At 39.4% G+C, this 22,124-nt stretch overlaps 1 protein-coding gene and 1 long non-coding RNA gene across 32 annotated transcripts in view; one reads left to right on the top strand and one right to left on the bottom strand.

The window, feature by feature from the left end:
• Positions 1–20,877, top strand: part of LOC126744856 (uncharacterized) — a 31,483-nt gene extending 10,606 nt beyond the window's left edge. For 15 of the 29 annotated variants that reach the window (XR_007663355.1, XR_007663338.1, XR_007663345.1 and 12 more), the window contains 3 exons: positions 1,265–2,505; positions 8,575–9,471; positions 16,049–16,352. This is a non-coding gene — a long non-coding RNA (uncharacterized LOC126744856). Of the gene's footprint in view, positions 1–1,264; positions 2,506–5,931; positions 6,047–8,574; positions 9,472–11,886; positions 12,419–13,011; positions 13,127–14,645; positions 14,791–15,657; positions 15,751–16,048; positions 16,353–16,443; positions 16,552–16,672; positions 16,688–16,765; positions 16,856–17,271; positions 17,323–17,684; positions 17,730–17,777; positions 17,884–20,813 lie in introns of those variants that run through there. The other 14 variants (XR_007663348.1, XR_007663346.1, XR_007663347.1 and 11 more) reach the window with 14 other exon arrangements.
• The window catches only part of LOC126744854 (ATP-sensitive inward rectifier potassium channel 12-like), a 98,326-nt gene that overhangs the window by 45,350 nt on the left and 30,852 nt on the right, over positions 1–22,124 (bottom strand). The gene's annotated exons all lie outside the window — the stretch shown is intronic.

Below are 22,124 nucleotides of genomic sequence, written 5' to 3'. Positions count from 1 at the left end.
CAAACTTTGGAGGTCCATATCTCGGCTTCTATGGGAGCTATCGGGAAAATTTTAACGGTTTTGTCTTAGTTTCGTCCTTGTGAATCCAACGAGGGCATCCGCAAGGTCGTAGCTCCCATATTAGCTGAGATCTGGCATTTTTGTGGCCCATTTTTGGGCTCAAAAACGGGGTCGAAAATTGACTTTTTTCCGAATTTTCAAAGTGCTATAATTCCACCTGTTCTGGGGCCGTATTTTCGAAACCATGCGAGAATCTTCGAATGCGAACAAAGTCGAGCGGCAAAATTCGCACACGAATTAAAAAGTGCATTTTTGAACAGCATTCGATATTTCATTCGCATGCGAACATGAAATGTAGTGGCAACGTAGCAAAGTCGAGTGCTATTGGAGGCCGTGTCAACCGGGATGAAGACGATAACGATTTTTTAACCTAACCTAAAATTTAAGTTTAAAAACATCAAGGAATTTTGAGGTTTTTTCATGGCGTTTCTTGGGTTTTTGCGAATTGACTTTTTTTTAATGAATTCAAAAAATAAAAAATATTGCGGTTTTGTGTCGAGTGAGCGAAAGAAAGAACTAATTTCATTTATGGAAGAGCACCCGGAATTAAAGTCGGGCAATTTCACCCAAAATTTTTCGGCTAAAACTGCACAAGCCTTATATAAAACTAGTGGATAGATTACACAGTCTCAGGAGACTGTGTAATATAACGATCACATCATCGTAATATGCTTAATCATTCTATCGTAATAGGCTTGCTTAATTTATATAATTTATTAAATTAAACATCTGCATACATTTCACATGGGTCAAGAAATGAAGAGTACATCCTATTCCTTCTATCTGCCAGAGTTTTAGTCTCTTTCAGTGCATCGACCACGTTTCTTTGCACAAGATTGTTTAATCTTGCCATTTGATTATTGCTATTTTTTTTCAATAAACAATAAAAAAACACTACGAAAATACTTAACCAACTCACAAATTAAAAAAAAAAACAAAGCTAGTTTAAAATCAAAACAAGACGAAGTGGCAGAATCGCACACGAACTTGAAATTCGAATGGTATATACCCATTCGATCCACCGCATGCGAAAAAGTTCGCATACGAAGCGGTCGAAAATACGAATATCGATTTTTCGTGCAAAATCCTCTAATTTCGTATGCGAATCAAAGTCGAATGGTTTCAAAAATACGGCCCCTGGTCGAATTCTGTTATAATCCGGTGTTTTCGTAATGTGGGTGATGGGAATAAGCCGCTGATAGAGGTTTCTATAGCTATTTTCGGGTATAAAGAAAATCGATTTTTCGCATCTTCAAAGTGCTATAATTCCCTTAGTTTTTCTCAAAACTCATTATAACCCGGTGTTTTCGTGTTGTAGGTGATGGGAACAAGCCTCTGGTATAGTTAGTTCAAATTTTAAAAAAATCAATTTTTGGTGAAAAATTCGATACGGGGGGGTATACCCTGAAAATGAAAAATCTCAAACTTTGGAGGTCCATATCTCGGCTTCTATGGGAGCTATCGGGAAAATTCCAACGGTTTTGTCTTAGTTTCGTCCTTGTGAATCCAACGAGGGCATCCGCAAGGTCGTAGCTCCCATATTAGCTGAGATCTGGCATTTTTGTGGCCCATTTTTGGGCTCAAAAACGGGGTCGAAAATTGACTTTTTTCCGAATTTTCAAAGTGCTATAATTCCACCTGTTCTGGTCGAATTCTGTTATAATCCGGTGTTTTCGTAATGTGGGTGATGGGAATAAGCCGCTGATAGAGGTTTCTATAGCTATTTTCGGGTATAAAGAAAATCGATTTTTCGCATATTCAAAGTGCTATAATTCCCTTAGTTTTTCTCAAAACTCATTATAACCCGGTGTTTTCGTGTTGTAGGTGATGGGAACAAGCCTCTGGTATAGTTAGTTCAAATTTTAAAAAAATCAATTTTTGGTGAAAAATTCGATACGGGGGGGTATACCCTGAAAATGAAAAATCTCAAACTTTGGAGGTCCATATCTCGGCTTCTATGGGAGCTATCGGGAAAATTCCAACGGTTTTGTCTTAGTTTCGTCCTTGTGAATCCAACGAGGGCATCCGCAAGGTCGTAGCTCCCATATTAGCTGAGATCTGGCATTTTTGTGGCCCATTTTTGGGCTCAAAAACGGGGTCGAAAATTGACTTTTTTCCGAATTTTCAAAGTGCTATAATTCCACCTGTTCTGGTCGAATTCTGTTATAATCCGGTGTTTTCGTAATGTGGGTGATGGGAATAAGCCGCTGATAGAGGTTTCTATAGCTATTTTCGGGTATAAAGAAAATCGATTTTTCGCATCTTCAAAGTGCTATAATTCCCTTAGTTTTTCTCAAAACTCATTATAACCCGGTGTTTTCGTGTTGTAGGTGATGGGAACAAGCCTCTGGTATAGTTAGTTCAAATTTAAAAAAAATCAATTTTTGGTGAAAAATTCGATACGGGGGGGTATACCCTGAAAATGAAAAATCTCAAACTTTGGAGGTCCATATCTCGGCTTCTATGGGAGCTATCGGGAAAATTTTAACGGTTTTGTCTTAGTTTCGTCCTTGTGAATCCAACGAGGGCATCCGCAAGGTCGTAGCTCCCATATTAGCTGAGATCTGGCATTTTTGGGGCCCATTTTTGGGCTCAAAAACGGGGTCGAAAATTGACTTTTTTCCGAATTTTCAAAGTGCTATAATTCCACCTGTTCTGGTCAAATTCTGTTATAATCCGGTGTTTTCGTAATGTGGGTGATGGGAATAAGCCGCTGATAGAGGTTTCTATAGCTATTTTCGGGTTTAAAGAAAATCGATTTTTCGCATTTTCAAAGTGCTATAATTCCCTTAGTTTTTCTCGAAACTCATTATAACCCGGTGTTTTCGTGTTGTAGGTGATGGGAACAAGCCGCTGGTATAGTTAATTCAAATTCGAAAAAAATCAATTTTTGGTGAAAAATTCGATACGGGGGGGTATACCCTGAAAATGAAAAATCTCAAACTTTGGAGGTCCATATCTCGGCTTCTATGGGCCCTATCGGGAAAATTCCAACGGTTTTGACTTAGTTTCGTCGTCCTGAATCCAACGAGACCATCCGCAAGGTCGTAGCTCCCATATTAGCTGAGATCTGGCATTTTTGTGGCCCATTTTTGGGCTCAAAAACGGGGTCGAAAATTGACTTTTTTCCGAATTTTCAAAGTGCTATAATTCCACCTGTTCTGGTCGAATTCTGTTATAATCCGGTGTTTTCGTAATGTGGGTGATGGGAATAAGCCGCTGATAGAGGTTTCTATAGCTATTTTCGGGTATAAAGAAAATCGATTTTTCGCATCTTCAAAGTGCTATAATTCCCTTAGTTTTTCTCAAAACTCATTATAACCCGGTGTTTTCGTGTTGTAGGTGATGGGAACAAGCCTCTGGTATAGTTAGTTCAAATTTTTAAAAAATCAATTTTTGGTGAAAAATTCGATACGGGGGGGTATACCCTGAAAATGAAAAATCTCAAACTTTGGAGGTCCATATCTCGGCTTCTATGGGCCCTATCGGGAAAATTCCAACGGTTTTGACTTAGTTTCGTCGTCCTGAATCCAACGAGACCATCCGCAAGGTCGTAGCTCCCATATTAGCTGAGATCTGGCATTTTTGTGGCCCATTTTTGGGCTCAAAAACGGGGTCGAAAATTGACTTTTTTCCGAATTTTCAAAGTGCTATAATTCCACCTGTTCTGGTCAAATTCTGTTATAATCCGGTGTTTTCGTAATGTGGGTGATGGGAATAAGCCGCTGATAGAGGTTTCTATAGCTATTTTCGGATTTAAAGAAAATCGATTTTTCGCATTTTCAAAGTGCTATAATTCCCTTAGTTTTTCTCGAAACTCATTATAACCCGGTGTTTTCGTGTTGTAGGTGATGGGAACAAGCCGCTGGTATAGTTAGTTCAAATTTAAAAAAAATCAATTTTTGGTGAAAAATTCGATACGGGGGGGTATACCCTGAAAATGAAAAATCTCAAACTTTGGAGGTCCATATCTCGGCTTCTATGGGAGCTATCGGGAAAATTCCAACGGTTTTGTCTTAGTTTCGTCCTTGTGAATCCAACGAGGGCATCCGCAAGGTCGTAGCTCCCATATTAGCTGAGATCTGGCATTTTTGTGGCCCATTTTTGGGCTCAAAAACGGGGTCGAAAATTGACTTTTTTCCGAATTTTCAAAGTGCTATAATTCCACCTGTTCTGGTCGAATTCTGTTATAATCCGGTGTTTTCGTAATGTGGGTGATGGGAATAAGCCGCTGATAGAGGTTTCTATAGCTATTTTCGGGTATAAAGAAAATCGATTTTTCGCATCTTCAAAGTGCTATAATTCCCTTAGTTTTTCTCAAAACTCATTATAACCCGGTGTTTTCGTGTTGTAGGTGATGGGAACAAGCCTCTGGTATAGTTAGTTCAAATTTTAAAAAAATCAATTTTTGGTGAAAAATTCGATACGGGGGGGTATACCCTGAAAATGAAAAATCTCAAACTTTGGAGGTCCATATCTCGGCTTCTATGGGCCCTATCGGGAAAATTCCAACGGTTTTGACTTAGTTTCGTCGTCCTGAATCCAACGAGACCATCCGCAAGGTCGTAGCTCCCATATTAGCTGAGATCTGGCATTTTTGTGGCCCATTTTTGGGCTCAAAAACGGGGTCGAAAATTGACTTTTTTCCGAATTTTCAAAGTGCTATAATTCCACCTGTTCTGGTCGAATTCTGTTATAATCCGGTGTTTTCGTAATGTGGGTGATGGGAATAAGCCGCTGATAGAGGTTTCTATAGCTATTTTCGGGTATAAAGAAAATCGATTTTTCGCATCTTCAAAGTGCTATAATTCCCTTAGTTTTTCTCAAAACTCATTATAACCCGGTGTTTTCGTGTTGTAGGTGATGGGAACAAGCCTCTGGTATAGTTAGTTCAAATTTTAAAAAAATCAATTTTTGGTGAAAAATTCGATACGGGGGGGTATACCCTGAAAATGAAAAATCTCAAACTTTGGAGGTCCATATCTCGGCTTCTATGGGAGCTATCGGGAAAATTCCAACGGTTTTGTCTTAGTTTCGTCCTTGTGAATCCAACGAGGGCATCCGCAAGGTCGTAGCTCCCATATTAGCTGAGATCTGGCATTTTTGTTGCCCATTTTTGGGCTCAAAAACGGGGTCGAAAATTGACTTTTTCCGAATTTTCAAAGTGCTATAATTCCACCTGTTCTGGTCAAATTCTGTTATAATCCGGTGTTTTCGTAATGTGGGTGATGGGAATAAGCCGCTGATAGAGGTTTCTATAGCTATTTTCGGGTTTAAAGAAATTCGATTTTTCGCATTTTCAAAGTGCTATAATTCCCTTAGTTTTTCTCGAAACTCATTATAACCCGGTGTTTTCGTGTTGTAGGTGATGGGAACAAGCCGCTGGTATAGTTAGTTCAAATTTAAAAAAAATCAATTTTTGGTGAAAAATTCGATACGGGGGGGTATACCCTGAAAATGAAAAATCTCAAACTTTGGAGGTCCATATCTCGGCTTCTATGGGCCCTATCGGGAAAATTCCAACGGTTTTGACTTAGTTTCGTCGTCCTGAATCCAACGAGACCATCCGCAAGGTCGTAGCTCCCATATTAGCTGAGATCTGGCATTTTTGTGGCCCATTTTTGGGCTCAAAAACGGGGTCGAAAATTGACTTTTTTCCGAATTTTCAAAGTGCTATAATTCCACCTGTTCTGGTCGAATTCTGTTATAATCCGGTGTTTTCGTAATGTGGGTGATGGGAATAAGCCGCTGATAGAGGTTTCTATAGCTATTTTCGGGTATAGAGAAAATCGATTTTTCGCATCTTCAAAGTGCTATAATTCCCTTAGTTTTTCTCAAAACTCATTATAACCCGGTGTTTTCGTGTTGTAGGTGATGGGAACAAGCCGCTGGTATAGTTAGTTCAAATTTAAAAAAAATCAATTTTTGGTGAAAAATTCGATACGGGGGGGTATACCCTGAAAATGAAAAATCTCAAACTTTGGAGGTCCATATCTCGGCTTCTATGGGAGCTATCGGGAAAATTTTAACGGTTTTGTCTTAGTTTCGTCCTTGTGAATCCAACGAGGGCATCCGCAAGGTCGTAGCTCCCATATTAGCTGGATCTGGCATTTTTGTGGCCCATTTTTGGGCTCAAAAACGGGGTCGAAAATTGACTTTTTTCCGAATTTTCAAAAAGCCATAATTCTACTTGTTCTGGTCGAATTTCGTTATAACCCGGTGTTTTCGTAATGTAGGTGATGGGAATAAGCCGCTGATAGGGGTTTCTATAGCTATTTTTGGGTTTAAAGAAAATCGATTTTTCGCATTTTCAAAGTCCTATAATTCCCTTAGTTTTTATCGAAATTCATTATAACCCAGTGTTTTCGTGTTGTAGGTGATGGGAACAAGCTGCTGGTATAGTTAATTCAAATTCGAAAAAAATCAATTTTTGGTGAAAAATTCGATACGGGGGGGTATACCCTGAAAATGAAAAATCTCAAACTTTGGAGGTCCATATCTCGGCTTCTATGGGCCCTATCGGGAAAATTCCAACGGTTTTGACTTAGTTTCGTCGTCCTGAATCCAACGAGACTATCCGCAAGGTCGTAGCTCTTATATTAGCTGAGATCTGGCATTTTTGTGGCCCATTTTTGGGCTCAAAAACGGGGTCGAAAATTGACTTTTTTCCGAATTTTCAAAGTGCTATAATTCCACCTGTTCTGGTCAAATTCTGTTATAATCCGGTGTTTTCGTAATGTGGGTGATGGGAATAAGCCGCTGATAGAGGTTTCTATAGCTATTTTCGGATTTAAAGAAAATCGATTTTTCGCATTTTCAAAGTGCTATAATTCCCTTAGTTTTTCTCGAAACTCATTATAACCCGGTGTTTTCGTGTTGTAGGTGATGGGAACAAGCCGCTGGTATAGTTAGTTCAAATTTAAAAAAAATCAATTTTTGGTGAAAAATTCGATACGGGGGGGTATACCCTGAAAATGAAAAATCTCAAACTTTGGAGGTCCATATCTCGGCTTCTATGGGCCCTATCGGGAAAATTCCAACGGTTTTGACTTAGTTTCGTCGTCCTGAATCCAACGAGACCATCCGCAAGGTCGTAGCTCCCATATTAGCTGAGATCTGGCATTTTTGTGGCCCATTTTTGGGCTCAAAAACGGGGTCGAAAATTGACTTTTTTCCGAATTTTCAAAGTGCTATAATTCCACCTGTTCTGGTCGAATTCTGTTATAATCCGGTGTTTTCGTAATGTGGGTGATGGGAATAAGCCGCTGATAGAGGTTTCTATAGCTATTTTCGGGTATAAAGAAAATCGATTTTTCGCATATTCAAAGTGCTATAATTCCCTTAGTTTTTCTCAAAACTCATTATAACCCGGTGTTTTCGTGTTGTAGGTGATGGGAACAAGCCTCTGGTATAGTTAGTTCAAATTTTAAAAAAATCAATTTTTGGTGAAAAATTCGATACGGGGGGTATACCCTGAAAATGAAAAATCTCAAACTTTGGAGGTCCATATCTCGGCTTCTATGGGAGCTATCGGGAAAATTCCAACGGTTTTGTCTTAGTTTCGTCCTTGTGAATCCAACGAGGGCATCCGCAAGGTCGTAGCTCCCATATTAGCTGAGATCTGGCATTTTTGTGGCCCATTTTTGGGCTCAAAAACGGGGTCGAAAATTGACTTTTTTCCGAATTTTCAAAGTGCTATAATTCCACCTGTTCTGGTCAAATTCTGTTATAATCCGGTGTTTTCGTAATGTGGGTGATGGGAATAAGCCGCTGATAGAGGTTTCTATAGCTATTTTCGGATTTAAAGAAAATCGATTTTTCGCATTTTCAAAGTGCTATAATTCCCTTAGTTTTTCTCGAAACTCATTATAACCCGGTGTTTTCGTGTTGTAGGTGATGGGAACAAGCCGCTGGTATAGTTAATTCAAATTCGAAAAAAATCAATTTTTGGTGAAAAATTCGATACGGGGGGGTATACCCTGAAAATGAAAAATCTCAAACTTTGGAGGTCCATATCTCGGCTTCTATGGGCCCTATCGGGAAAATTCCAACGGTTTTGACTTAGTTTCGTCGTCCTGAATCCAACGAGACCATCCGCAAGGTCGTAGCTCCCATATTAGCTGAGATCTGGCATTTTTGTGGCCCATTTTTGGGCTCAAAAACGGGGTCGAAAATTGACTTTTTTCCGAATTTTCAAAGTGCTATAATTCCACCTGTTCTGGTCAAATTCTGTTATAATCCGGTGTTTTCGTAATGTGGGTGATGGGAATAAGCCGCTGATAGAGGTTTCTATAGCTATTTTCGGATTTAAAGAAAATCGATTTTTCGCATTTTCAAAGTGCTATAATTCCCTTAGTTTTTCTCGAAACTCATTATAACCCGGTGTTTTCGTGTTGTAGGTGATGGGAACAAGCCTCTGGTATAGTTAGTTCAAATTTTAAAAAAATCAATTTTTGGTGAAAAATTCGATACGGGGGGGTATACCCTGAAAATGAAAAATCTCAAACTTTGGAGGTCCATATCTCGGCTTCTATGGGCCCTATCGGGAAAATTCCAACGGTTTTGACTTAGTTTCGTCGTCCTGAATCCAACGAGACCATCCGCAAGGTCGTAGCTCCCATATTAGCTGAGATCTGGCATTTTTGTGGCCCATTTTTGGGCTCAAAAACGGGGTCGAAAATTGACTTTTTTCCGAATTTTCAAAGTGCTATAATTCCACCTGTTCTGGTCGAATTCTGTTATAATCCGGTGTTTTCGTAATGTGGGTGATGGGAATAAGCCGCTGATAGAGGTTTCTATAGCTATTTTCGGGTATAAAGAAAATCGATTTTTCGCATTTTCAAAGTGCTATAATTCCCTTAGTTTTTCTCGAAACTCATTATAACCCGGTGTTTTCGTGTTGTAGGTGATGGGAACAAGCCGCTGGTATAGTTAGTTCAAATTTAAAAAAAATCAATTTTTGGTGAAAAATTCGATACGGGGGGGTATACCCTGAAAATGAAAAATCTCAAACTTTGGAGGTCCATATCTCGGCTTCTATGGGCCCTATCGGGAAAATTCCAACGGTTTTGACTTAGTTTCGTCGTCCTGAATCCAACGAGACCATCCGCAAGGTCGTAGCTCCCATATTAGCTAAGATCTGGCATTTTTGTGGCCCATTTTTGGGCTCAAAAACGGGGTCGAAAATTGACTTTTTTCCGAATTTTCAAAGTGCTATAATTCCACCTGTTCTGGTCGAATTCTGTTATAATCCGGTGTTTTCGTAATGTGGGTGATGGGAATAAGCCGCTGATAGAGGTTTCTATAGCTATTTTCGGGTTTAAAGAAAATCGATTTTTCGCATTTTCAAAGTGCTATAATTCCCTTAGTTTTTCTCGAAACTCATTATAACCCGGTGTTTTCGTGTTGTAGGTGATGGGAACAAGCCGCTGGTATAGTTAATTCAAATTCGAAAAAAATCAATTTTTGGTGAAAAATTCGATACGGGGGGGTATACCCTGAAAATGAAAAATCTCAAACTTTGGAGGTCCATATCTCGGCTTCTATGGGAGCTATCGGGAAAATTCCAACGGTTTTGTCTTAGTTTCGTCCTTGTGAATCCAACGAGGGCATCCGCAAGGTCGTAGCTCCCATATTAGCTGAGATCTGGCATTTTTGTGGCCCATTTTTGGGCTCAAAAACGGGGTCGAAAATTGACTTTTTTCCGAATTTTCAAAGTGCTATAATTCCACCTGTTCTGGTCGAATTCTGTTATAATCCGGTGTTTTCGTAATGTGGGTGATGGGAATAAGCCGCTGATAGAGGTTTCTATAGCTATTTTCGGGTATAAAGAAAATCGATTTTTCGCATCTTCAAAGTGCTATAATTCCCTTAGTTTTTCTCGAAACTCATTATAACCCGGTGTTTTCGTGTTGTAGGTGATGGGAACAAGCCGCTGGTATAGTTAATTCAAATTCGAAAAAAATCAATTTTTGGTGAAAAATTCGATACGGGGGGGTATACCCTGAAAATGAAAAATCTCAAACTTTGGAGGTCCATATCTCGGCTTCTATGGGCCCTATCGGGAAAATTCCAACGGTTTTGACTTAGTTTCGTCGTCCTGAATCCAACGAGACCATCCGCAAGGTCGTAGCTCCCATATTAGCTGAGATCTGGCATTTTTGTGGCCCATTTTTGGGCTCAAAAACGGGGTCGAAAATTGACTTTTTTCCGAATTTTCAAAGTGCTATAATTCCACCTGTTCTGGTCGAATTCTGTTATAATCCGGTGTTTTCGTAATGTGGGTGATGGGAATAAGCCGCTGATAGAGGTTTCTATAGCTATTTTCGGGTTTAAAGAAAATCGATTTTTCGCATTTTCAAAGTGCTATAATTCCCTTAGTTTTTCTCGAAACTCATTATAACCCGGTGTTTTCGTGTTGTAGGTGATGGGAACAAGCCGCTGGTATAGTTAATTCAAATTCGAAAAAAATCAATTTTTGGTGAAAAATTCGATACGGGGGGGTATACCCTGAAAATGAAAAATCTCAAACTTTGGAGGTCCATATCTCGGCTTCTATGGGCCCTATCGGGAAAATTCCAACGGTTTTGACTTAGTTTCGTCGTCCTGAATCCAACGAGACCATCCGCAAGGTCGTAGCTCCCATATTAGCTGAGATCTGGCATTTTTGTGGCCCATTTTTGGGCTCAAAAACGGGGTCGAAAATTGACTTTTTTCCGAATTTTCAAAGTGCTATAATTCCACCTGTTCTGGTCAAATTCTGTTATAATCCGGTGTTTTCGTAATGTGGGTGATGGGAATAAGCCGCTGATAGAGGTTTCTATAGCTATTTTCGGATTTAAAGAAAATCGATTTTTCGCATTTTCAAAGTGCTATAATTCCCTTAGTTTTTCTCGAAACTCATTATAACCCGGTGTTTTCGTGTTGTAGGTGATGGGAACAAGCCTCTGGTATAGTTAGTTCAAATTTTAAAAAAATCAATTTTTGGTGAAAAATTCGATACGGGGGGGTATACCCTGAAAATGAAAAATCTCAAACTTTGGAGGTCCATATCTCGGCTTCTATGGGAGCTATCGGGAAAATTCCAACGGTTTTGTCTTAGTTTCGTCCTTGTGAATCCAACGAGGGCATCCGCAAGGTCGTAGCTCCCATATTAGCTGGATCTGGCATTTTTGTGGCCCATTTTTGGGCTCAAAAACGGGGTCGAAAATTGACTTTTTTCCGAATTTTCAAAAAGCCATAATTCTACTTGTTCTGGTCAAATTTCGTTATAACCCGGTGTTTTCGTAATGTAGGTGATGGGAATAAGCCGCTGATAGGGGTTTCTATAGCTATTTTTGGGTTTAAAGAAAATCGATTTTTCGCATTTTCAAAGTCCTATAATTCCCTTAGTTTTTATCGAAATTCATTATAACCCAGTGTTTTCGTGTTGTAGGTGATGGGAACAAGCTGCTGGTATAGTTAATTCAAATTCGAAAAAAATCAATTTTTGGTGAAAAATTCGATACGGGGGGGTATACCCTGAAAATGAAAAATCTCAAACTTTGGAGGTCCATATCTCGGCTTCTATGGGCCCTATCGGGAAAATTCCAACGGTTTTGACTTAGTTTCGTCGTCCTGAATCCAACGAGACTATCCGCAAGGTCGTAGTTCCCATATTAGCTGAGATCTGGCATTTTTGTGGCCCATTTTTGGGCTCAAAAACGGGGTCGAAAATTGACTTTTTTCCGAATTTTCAAAGTGCTATAATTCCACCTGTTCTGGTCAAATTATGTTATAATCCGGTGTTTTCGTAATGTGGGTGATGGGAATAAGCCGCTGATAGAGGTTTCTATAGCTATTTTCGGGTATAAAGAAAATCGATTTTTCGCATCTTCAAAGTGCTATAATTCCCTTAGTTTTTCTCAAAACTCATTATAACCCGGTGTTTTCGTGTTGTAGGTGATGGGAACAAGCCTCTGGTATAGTTAGTTCAAATTTTAAAAAAATCAATTTTTGGTGAAAAATTCGATACGGGGGGGTATACCCTGAAAATGAAAAATCTCAAACTTTGGAGGTCCATATCTCGGCTTCTATGGGAGCTATCGGGAAAATTCCAACGGTTTTGTCTTAGTTTCGTCCTTGTGAATCCAACGAGGGCATCCGCAAGGTCGTAGCTCCCATATTAGCTGGATCTGGCATTTTTGTGGCCCATTTTTGGGCTCAAAAACGGGGTCGAAAATTGACTTTTTTCCGAATTTTCAAAAAGCCATAATTCTACTTGTTCTGGTCGAATTTCGTTATAACCCGGTGTTTTCGTAATGTAGGTGATGGGAATAAGCCGCTGATAGGGGTTTCTATAGCTATTTTTGGGTTTAAAGAAAATCGATTTTTCGCATTTTCAAAGTCCTATAATTCCCTTAGTTTTTATCGAAATTCATTATAACCCAGTGTTTTCGTGTTGTAGGTGATGGGAACAAGCCGCTGGTATAGTTAATTCAAATTCGAAAAAAATCAATTTTTGGTGAAAAATTCGATACGGGGGGGTATACCCTGAAAATGAAAAATCTCAAACTTTGGAGGTCCATATCTCGGCTTCTATGGGCCCTATCGGGAAAATTCCAACGGTTTTGACTTAGTTTCGTCGTCCTGAATCCAACGAGACCATCCGCAAGGTCGTAGCTCCCATATTAGCTGAGATCTGGCATTTTTGTGGCCCATTTTTGGGCTCAAAAACGGGGTCGAAAATTGACTTTTTTCCGAATTTTCAAAGTGCTATAATTCCACCTGTTCTGGTCAAATTCTGTTATAATCCGGTGTTTTCGTAATGTGGGTGATGGGAATAAGCCGCTGATAGAGGTTTCTATAGCTATTTTCGGATTTAAAGAAAATCGATTTTTCGCATTTTCAAAGTGCTATAATTCCCTTAGTTTTTCTCGAAACTCATTATAACCCGGTGTTTTCGTGTTGTAGGTGATGGGAACAAGCCGCTGGTATAGTTAGTTCAAATTTAAAAAAAATCAATTTTTGGTGAAAAATTCGATACGGGGGGGTATACCCTGAAAATGAAAAATCTCAAACTTTGGAGGTCCATATCTCGGCTTCTATGGGAGCTATCGGGAAAATTCCAACGGTTTTGTCTTAGTTTCGTCCTTGTGAATCCAACGAGGGCATCCGCAAGGTCGTAGCTCCCATATTAGCTGAGATCTGGCATTTTTGTGGCCCATTTTTGGGCTCAAAAACGGGGTCGAAAATTGACTTTTTTCCGAATTTTCAAAGTGCTATAATTCCACCTGTTCTGGTCGAATTCTGTTATAATCCGGTGTTTTCGTAATGTGGGTGATGGGAATAAGCCGCTGATAGAGGTTTCTATAGCTATTTTCGGGTATAAAGAAAATCGATTTTTCGCATATTCAAAGTGCTATAATTCCCTTAGTTTTTCTCAAAACTCATTATAACCCGGTGTTTTCGTGTTGTAGGTGATGGGAACAAGCCTCTGGTATAGTTAGTTCAAATTTTAAAAAAATCAATTTTTGGTGAAAAATTCGATACGGGGGGGTATACCCTGAAAATGAAAAATCTCAAACTTTGGAGGTCCATATCTCGGCTTCTATGGGAGCTATCGGGAAAATTCCAACGGTTTTGTCTTAGTTTCGTCCTTGTGAATCCAACGAGGGCATCCGCAAGGTCGTAGCTCCCATATTAGCTGAGATCTGGCATTTTTGTGGCCCATTTTTGGGCTCAAAAACGGGGTCGAAAATTGACTTTTTTCCGAATTTTCAAAGTGCTATAATTCCACCTGTTCTGGTCGAATTCTGTTATAATCCGGTGTTTTCGTAATGTGGGTGATGGGAATAAGCCGCTGATAGAGGTTTCTATAGCTATTTTCGGGTATAAAGAAAATCGATTTTTCGCATATTCAAAGTGCTATAATTCCCTTAGTTTTTCTCGAAACTCATTATAACCCGGTGTTTTCGTGTTGTAGGTGATGGGAACAAGCCGCTGGTATAGTTAATTCAAATTCGAAAAAAATCAATTTTTGGTGAAAAATTCGATACGGGGGGGTATACCCTGAAAATGAAAAATCTCAAACTTTGGAGGTCCATATCTCGGCTTCTATGGGAGCTATCGGGAAAATTCCAACGGTTTTGTCTTAGTTTCGTCCTTGTGAATCCAACGAGGGCATCCGCAAGGTCGTAGCTCCCATATTAGCTGAGATCTGGCATTTTTGTGGCCCATTTTTGGGCTCAAAAACGGGGTCGAAAATTGACTTTTTTCCGAATTTTCAAAGTGCTATAATTCCACCTGTTCTGGTCGAATTCTGTTATAATCCGGTGTTTTCGTAATGTGGGTGATGGGAATAAGCCGCTGATAGAGGTTTCTATAGCTATTTTCGGGTATAAAGAAAATCGATTTTTCGCATATTCAAAGTGCTATAATTCCCTTAGTTTTTCTCAAAACTCATTATAACCCGGTGTTTTCGTGTTGTAGGTGATGGGAACAAGCCTCTGGTATAGTTAGTTCAAATTTAAAAAAAATCAATTTTTGGTGAAAAATTCGATACGGGGGGGGTATACCCTGAAAATGAAAAATCTCAAACTTTGGAGGTCCATATCTCGGCTTCTATGGGCCCTATCGGGAAAATTCCAACGGTTTTGACTTAGTTTCGTCGTCCTGAATCCAACGAGACCATCCGCAAGGTCGTAGCTCCCATATTAGCTGAGATCTGGCATTTTTGTGGCCCATTTTTGGGCTCAAAAACGGGGTCGAAAATTGACTTTTTTCCGAATTTTCAAAGTGCTATAATTCCACCTGTTCTGGTCGAATTCTGTTATAATCCGGTGTTTTCGTAATGTGGGTGATGGGAATAAGCCGCTGATAGAGGTTTCTATAGCTATTTTCGGGTATAAAGAAAATCGATTTTTCGCATCTTCAAAGTGCTATAATTCCCTTAGTTTTTCTCAAAACTCATTATAACCCGGTGTTTTCGTGTTGTAGGTGATGGGAACAAGCCTCTGGTATAGTTAGTTCAAATTTTAAAAAAATCAATTTTTGGTGAAAAATTCGATACGGGGGGGTATACCCTGAAAATGAAAAATCTCAAACTTTGGAGGTCCATATCTCGGCTTCTATGGGAGCTATCGGGAAAATTCCAACGGTTTTGTCTTAGTTTCGTCCTTGTGAATCCAACGAGGGCATCCGCAAGGTCGTAGCTCCCATATTAGCTGAGATCTGGCATTTTTGTGGCCCATTTTTGGGCTCAAAAACGGGGTCGAAAATTGACTTTTTTCCGAATTTTCAAAGTGCTATAATTCCACCTGTTCTGGTCAAATTCTGTTATAATCCGGTGTTTTCGTAATGTGGGTGATGGGAATAAGCCGCTGATAGAGGTTTCTATAGCTATTTTCGGGTTTAAAGAAAATCGATTTTTCGCATTTTCAAAGTGCTATAATTCCCTTAGTTTTTCTCGAAACTCATTATAACCCGGTGTTTTCGTGTTGTAGGTGATGGGAACAAGCCGCTGGTATAGTTAATTCAAATTCGAAAAAAATCAATTTTTGGTGAAAAATTCGATACGGGGGGGTATACCCTGAAAATGAAAAATCTCAAACTTTGGAGGTCCATATCTCGGCTTCTATGGGCCCTATCGGGAAAATTCCAACGGTTTTGACTTAGTTTCGTCGTCCTGAATCCAACGAGACCATCCGCAAGGTACTCTCACGAGATGTGTTTGAGATCTGGCATTTTTGTGGCCCATTTTTGGGCTCAAAAACGGGGTCGAAAATTGACTTTTTTCCGAATTTTCAAAGTGCTATAATTCCACCTGTTCTGGTCGAATTCTGTTATAATCCGGTGTTTTCGTAATGTGGGTGATGGGAATAAGCCGCTGATAGAGGTTTCTATAGCTATTTTCGGGTATAAAGAAAATCGATTTTTCGCATCTTCAAAGTGCTATAATTCCCTTAGTTTTTCTCGAAACTCATTATAACCCGGTGTTTTCGTGTTGTAGGTGATGGGAACAAGCCGCTGGTATAGTTAGTTCAAATTTAAAAAAAATCAATTTTTGGTGAAAAATTCGATACGGGGGGGTATACCCTGAAAATGAAAAATCTCAAACTTTGGAGGTCCATATCTCGGCTTCTATGGGCCCTATCGGGAAAATTCCAACGGTTTTGACTTAGTTTCGTCGTCCTGAATCCAACGAGACCATCCGCAAGGTCGTAGCTCCCATATTAGCTGAGATCTGGCATTTTTGTGGCCCATTTTTGGGCTCAAAAACGGGGTCGAAAATTGACTTTTTTCCGAATTTTCAAAGTGCTGCTATAATTCCACCTGTTCTGGTCGAATTCTGTTATAATCCGGTGTTTTCGTAATGTGGGTGATGGGAATAAGCCGCTGATAGAGGTTTCTATAGCTATTTTCGGGTATAAAGAAAATCGATTTTTCGCATCTTCAAAGTGCTATAATTCCCTTAGTTTTTCTCAAAACTCATTATAACCCGGTGTTTTCGTGTTGTAGGTGATGGGAACAAGCCTCTGGTATAGTTAGTTCAAATTTAAAAAAAATCAATTTTTGGTGAAAAATTCGATACGGGGGGGTATACCCTGAAAATGAAAAATCTCAAACTTTGGAGGTCCATATCTCGGCTTCTATGGGCCCTATCGGGAAAATTCCAACGGTTTTGACTTAGTTTCGTCCTCCTGAATCCAACGAGACCATCCGCAAGGTCGTAGCTCCCATATTAGCTGAGATCTGGCATTTTTGTGGCCCATTTTTGGGCTCAAAAACGGGGTCGAAAATTGACTTTTTTCCGAATTTTCAAAGTGCTATAATTCCACCTGTTCTGGTCAAATTCTGTTATAATCCGGTGTTTTCGTAATGTGGGTGATGGGAATAAGCCGCTGATAGAGGTTTCTATAGCTATTTTCGGGTTTAAAGAAAATCGATTTTTCGCATTTTCAAAGTGCTATAATTCCCTTAGTTTTTCTCGAAACTCATTATAACCCGGTGTTTTCGTGTTGTAGGTGATGGGAACAAGCCGCTGGTATAGTTAGTTCAAATTTAAAAAAAATCAATTTTTGGTGAAAAATTCGATACGGGGGGGTATACCCTGAAAATGAAAAATCTCAAACTTTGGAGGTCCATATCTCGGCTTCTATGGGCCCTATCGGGAAAATTCCAACGGTTTTGACTTAGTTTCGTGGTCCTGAATCCAACGAGACCATCCGCAAGGTCGTAGCTCCCATATTAGCTGAGATCTGGCATTTTTGTGGCCCATTTTTGGGCTCAAAAACGGGGTCGAAAATTGACTTTTTTCCGAATTTTCAAAGAGCCATAATTCTACTTGTTCTGGTCGAATTTCGTTATAACCCGGTGTTTTCGTAATGTAGGTGATGGGAATAAGCCGCTGATAGGGGTTTCTATAGCTATTTTTGGGTTTAAAGAAAATCGATTTTTCGCATTTTCAAAGTGCTATAATTCCCTTAGTTTTTATCGAAATTCATTATAACCCAGTGTTTTCGTGTTGTAGGTGATGGGAACAAGCCGCTGGTATAGTTAATTCAAATTCGAAAAAAATCAATTTTTGGTGAAAAATTCGATACGGGGGGGTATACCCTGAAAATGAAAAATCTCAAACTTTGGAGGTCCATATCTCGGCTTCTATGGGCCCTATCGGGAAAATTCCAACGATTTTGTCTTAGTTTCGTCCTTGTGAATCCAACGAGGGCATCCGCAAGGTCGTAGCTCCCATATTAGCTGAGATCTGGCATTTTTGTGGCCCATTTTTGGGCTCAAAAACGGGGTCGAAAATTGACTTTTTTCCGAATTTTCAAAGTGCTATAATTCCACCTGTTCTGGTCAAATTCTGTTATAATCCGGTGTTTTCGTAATGTGGGTGATGGAAATAAGCCGCTGATAGAGGTTTCTATAGCTATTTTCGGGTTTAAAGAAAATCGATTTTTCGCATTTTCAAAGTGCTATAATTCCCTTAGTTTTTCTCGAAACTCATTATAACCCGGTGTTTTCGTGTTGTAGGTGATGGGAACAAGCCGCTGGTATAGTTAGTTCAAATTAAAAAAAAATCAATTTTTGGTGAAAAATTCGATACGGGGGGGTATACCCTGAAAATGAAAAATCTCAAACTTTGGAGGTCCATATCTTGGCTTCTATGGGCCCTATCGGGAAAATTCCAACGGTTTTGACTTAGTTTCGTCGTCCTGAATCCAACGAGACCATCCGCAAGGTCGTAGCTCCCATATTAGCTGAGATCTCGCATTTTTGTGACCCATTTTTGGGCTCAAAAACGGGGTCGAAAATTGACTTTTTTCCGAATTTTCAAAGTGCTATAATTCCACCTGTTCTGGTCGAATTCTGTTATAATCCGGTGTTTTCGTAATGTGGGTGATGGGAATAAGCCGCTGATAGTGGTTTCTATAGCTATTTTCGGGTTTAAAGAAAATCGATTTTTCGCATTTTCAAAGTGCTATAATTCCCTTAGTTTTTCTCGAAACTCATTATAACCCGGTGTTTTCGTGTTGTAGGTGATGGGAACAAGCCGCTGGTATAGTTAATTCAAATTCGAAAAAAATCAATTTTTGGTGAAAAATTCGATACGGGGGGGTATACCCGAAAAATGAAGAAACCGAAACTTTGAAGGCCTATATCTCGGCTTCTGTGGGAGCTATCGGGAAAATTCCAACGGTTTTGTCTTAGTTTTGTCCTTCTGAATCTAACGAGGCCATCCGCAAGGTCGTAGCTCCCATATTAGCTGAGATCTTGCATTTTTGTTGCCCATTTTTGGGCTCAAAAACGGGGTCGAAAATTGACTTTTTTCCGAATTTTCAAAGTGCTATAATTCCACCTGTTCTGGTCAAATTCTGTTATAATCCGGTGTTTTCGTAATGTGGGTGATGGGAATAAGCCGCTGATAGAGGTTTCTATAGCTATTTTCGGGTTTAAAGAAAATCGATTTTTCGCATTTTCAAAGTGCTATAATTCCCTTAGTTTTTCTCGAAACTCATTATAACCCGGTGTTTTCGTGTTGTAGGTGATGGGAACAAGCCGCTGGTATAGTTAGTTCAAATTTAAAAAAAATCAATTTTTGGTGAAAAATTCGATACGGGGGGGTATACCCTGAAAATGAAAAATCTCAAACTTTGGAGGTCCATATCTCGGCTTCTATGGGCCCTATCGGGAAAATTCCAACTGTTTTGACTTAGTTTCGTCGTCCTGAATCCAACGAGACCATCCGCAAGGTCGTAGCTCCCATATTAGCTGAGATCTCGCATTTTTGTGGCCCATTTTTGGGCTCAAAAACAGGGTCGAAAATTGACTTTTTTCCGAATTTTCAAAGAGCCATAGTTCTACTTGTTCTGGTCGAATTTCGTTATAACCCGGTGTTTTCGTAATGTAGGTGATGGGAATAAGCCGCTGATAGGGGTTTCTATAGCTATTTTTGGGTTTGAAGAAAATCGATTTTTCGCATTTTCAAAGTGCTATAATTCCCTTAGTTTTTATCGAAATTCATTATAACCCAGTGTTTTCGTGTTGTAGGAGATGGGAACAAGCCGCTGGTATAGTTAATTCAAATTCGAAAAAAATCAATTTTTGGTGAAAAATTCGATACGGGGGGGTATACCCGAAAAATGAAGAAACCCAAACTTTGAAGGCCTATATCTCGGCTTCTATGGGAGCTATCGGGAACATTCCAACGGTTTTGTCTTAGTTTCGTCCTTCTGAATCCAACGAGGCCATCCGCAAGGTCGTAGCTCCCATATTAGCTGAGATCTTGCATTTTTGTGGCCCATTTTTGGGCTCAAAAACGGGGTCGAAAATTGACTTTTTTCCGAATTTTCAAAGAGCCATAGTTCTACTTGTTCTAGTCGAATTTCGTTATAACCCGGTGTTTTCGTAATTTAGGTGATGGGAATAAGCCGCTGATAGGGGTTTCTATAGCGATTTTTGGGTTTAAAGAAAATCGATTTTTCGCATTTTTAAAGTGCTATAATTCCCTTAGTTTTTATCGAAATTCATTATAACCCAGTGTTTTCGTGTTGTAGGTGATGAGAACAAGCCGCTGGTATAGTTAATTCAAATTCGAAAAAAATCAATTTTTGGTGAAAAATTCGATACGGGGGGGTATACCCGAAAAATGAAGAAACCCAAACTTTGAAGGCCTATATCTCGGCTTCTATGGGAGCTATCGGGAAAATTCCAACGGTTTTGTCTTAGTATCATCCTTCTGAATCCAACGAGGCCATCCGCAAGGTCGTAGCTCCCATATTAGCTGAGATCTGGCATTTTTGTGGCTTATTTTTGGGCTCAAAAACGGGGTCGAAAATTGACTTTTTTCCGAATTTTCAAAGAGCCATAATTCTACTTGTTCTGGTCGAATTTCGTTATAACCCGGTGTTTTCGTAATGTAGGTGATGGGAATAAGCTGCTGATAGAGGTTTCTATAGCTATTTTTGGGTTTAAAGAAAATCGATTTTTCGCATTTTTAAAGTGCTATAATTCCCTTAGTTTTTCTCGAAACTCATTATAACCCGGTGTTTTCGTGTTGTAGCTGATGGGAACAAGCCGCTGGTATAGTTAGTTCAAATTTAAAAAAAATAAATTTTTGGTGAAAAATTCGATACGGGGGCGTATACCCTGAAAATGAAAAATCTCAAACTTTGGAGGTCTATATCTCGGCTTCTATGGGCCCTATCGGGAAAATTCCAACGGTTTTGACTTAGTTTCGTCGTCCTGAATCCAACGAGACCATCCGCAAGGTCGTAGCTCCCATATTAGCTGAGATCTGGCATTTTTGTGGCCCATTTTTGGGCTCAAAAACGGGGTCGAAAATTGACTTTTTTCCAAATTTTCAAAGTGATATAATTCCACCTGTTCTGGTCGAATTCTGTTATAATCCGGTGTTTTCGTAATGTAGGTGATGGGAATAAGCCGCTGATAGGGGTTTCTATAGCTATTTTTGGGTTTAAAGAAAATCGATTTTTCGCATTTTTAAAGTGCTATAATTCCCTTAGTTTTTATCGAAATTCATTATAACCCAGTGTTTTCGTGTTGTAGGTGATGAGAACAAGCCGCTGGTATAGTTAATTCAAATTCGAAAAAAATCAATTTTTGGTGAAAAATTCGATACGGGGGGGTATACCCGAAAAATGAAGAAACCCAAACTTTGAAGGCCTATATCTCGGCTTCTATGGGAGCTATTGGGAAAATTCCAACGGTTTTGTCTTAGTTTCGTCCTTCTGAATCCAACGAGGCCATCCGCAAGGTCGTAGCTCCCATATTGGCTGAGATCTGGCATTTTTGTGGCCCATTTTTGGGCTCAAAAACGGGGTCGAAAATTGACTTTTTTCCGAATTTTCAAAGAGCTATAATTCCTCTTGTTCTGGTCGAATTCCGTTATAACCCGGTGTTTACGTAATGTAGGTGATGGGAATAAGCCGCTGATAGGGGTTTCTATAGCTATTTTTGGGTTTAAAGAAAATCGATTTTTCGCATTTTCAAAGTGCTATAATTCCCTTAGTTTTTATCGAAATTCATTATAACCCAGTGTTTTCGTGTTGTAGGTGATGGGAGCAAGCCGCTGGTATAGTTAATTCAAATTCGAAAAAAATCAATTTTTGGTGAAAAATTCGATACGGGGGGGTATACCCGAAAAATGAAGAAACCCAAACTTTGAAGGCCTATATCTCGGCTTCTATGGGAGCTATCGGGAAAATTCCAACGGTTTTGTCTTAGTTTCGTCATTCTGAATCCAAGGAGACCATCCGCAAGGTCGTAGCTCTTATATTAGCTGATATCTTGCATTTTAAGGGCCCATTTTTGGGCTCAAAAACGGGGTCAAAAATTGACTTTTTTCCGAATTTTCAAAGTGCTATAATTCCACTTGTTTCGGTCGAATTCCGTTATAACCCGGTGTTTTTGTGATGTAGGTGATGGAAATAAGCCACTGATAGGGGTTTCTATAGCTATTTTCGGGTTTAAAGAAAATCGATTTTTCGCATTTTCTAAGTGCTATAATTCCCTTAGTTTTTCTCGAAACTCATTATAACCCGGCGTTTTCGTGTTGTAGG

The sequence above is a fragment of the Anthonomus grandis genome, chromosome 15 (assembly GCF_022605725.1).
Source record: "Anthonomus grandis grandis chromosome 15, icAntGran1.3, whole genome shotgun sequence".
NCBI lineage: Eukaryota > Metazoa > Arthropoda > Insecta > Coleoptera > Curculionidae > Anthonomus > Anthonomus grandis.
The sequence above is the reverse complement of the archived record's forward strand: the minus strand, read 5'-3'. Positions and strand labels throughout refer to the sequence as shown.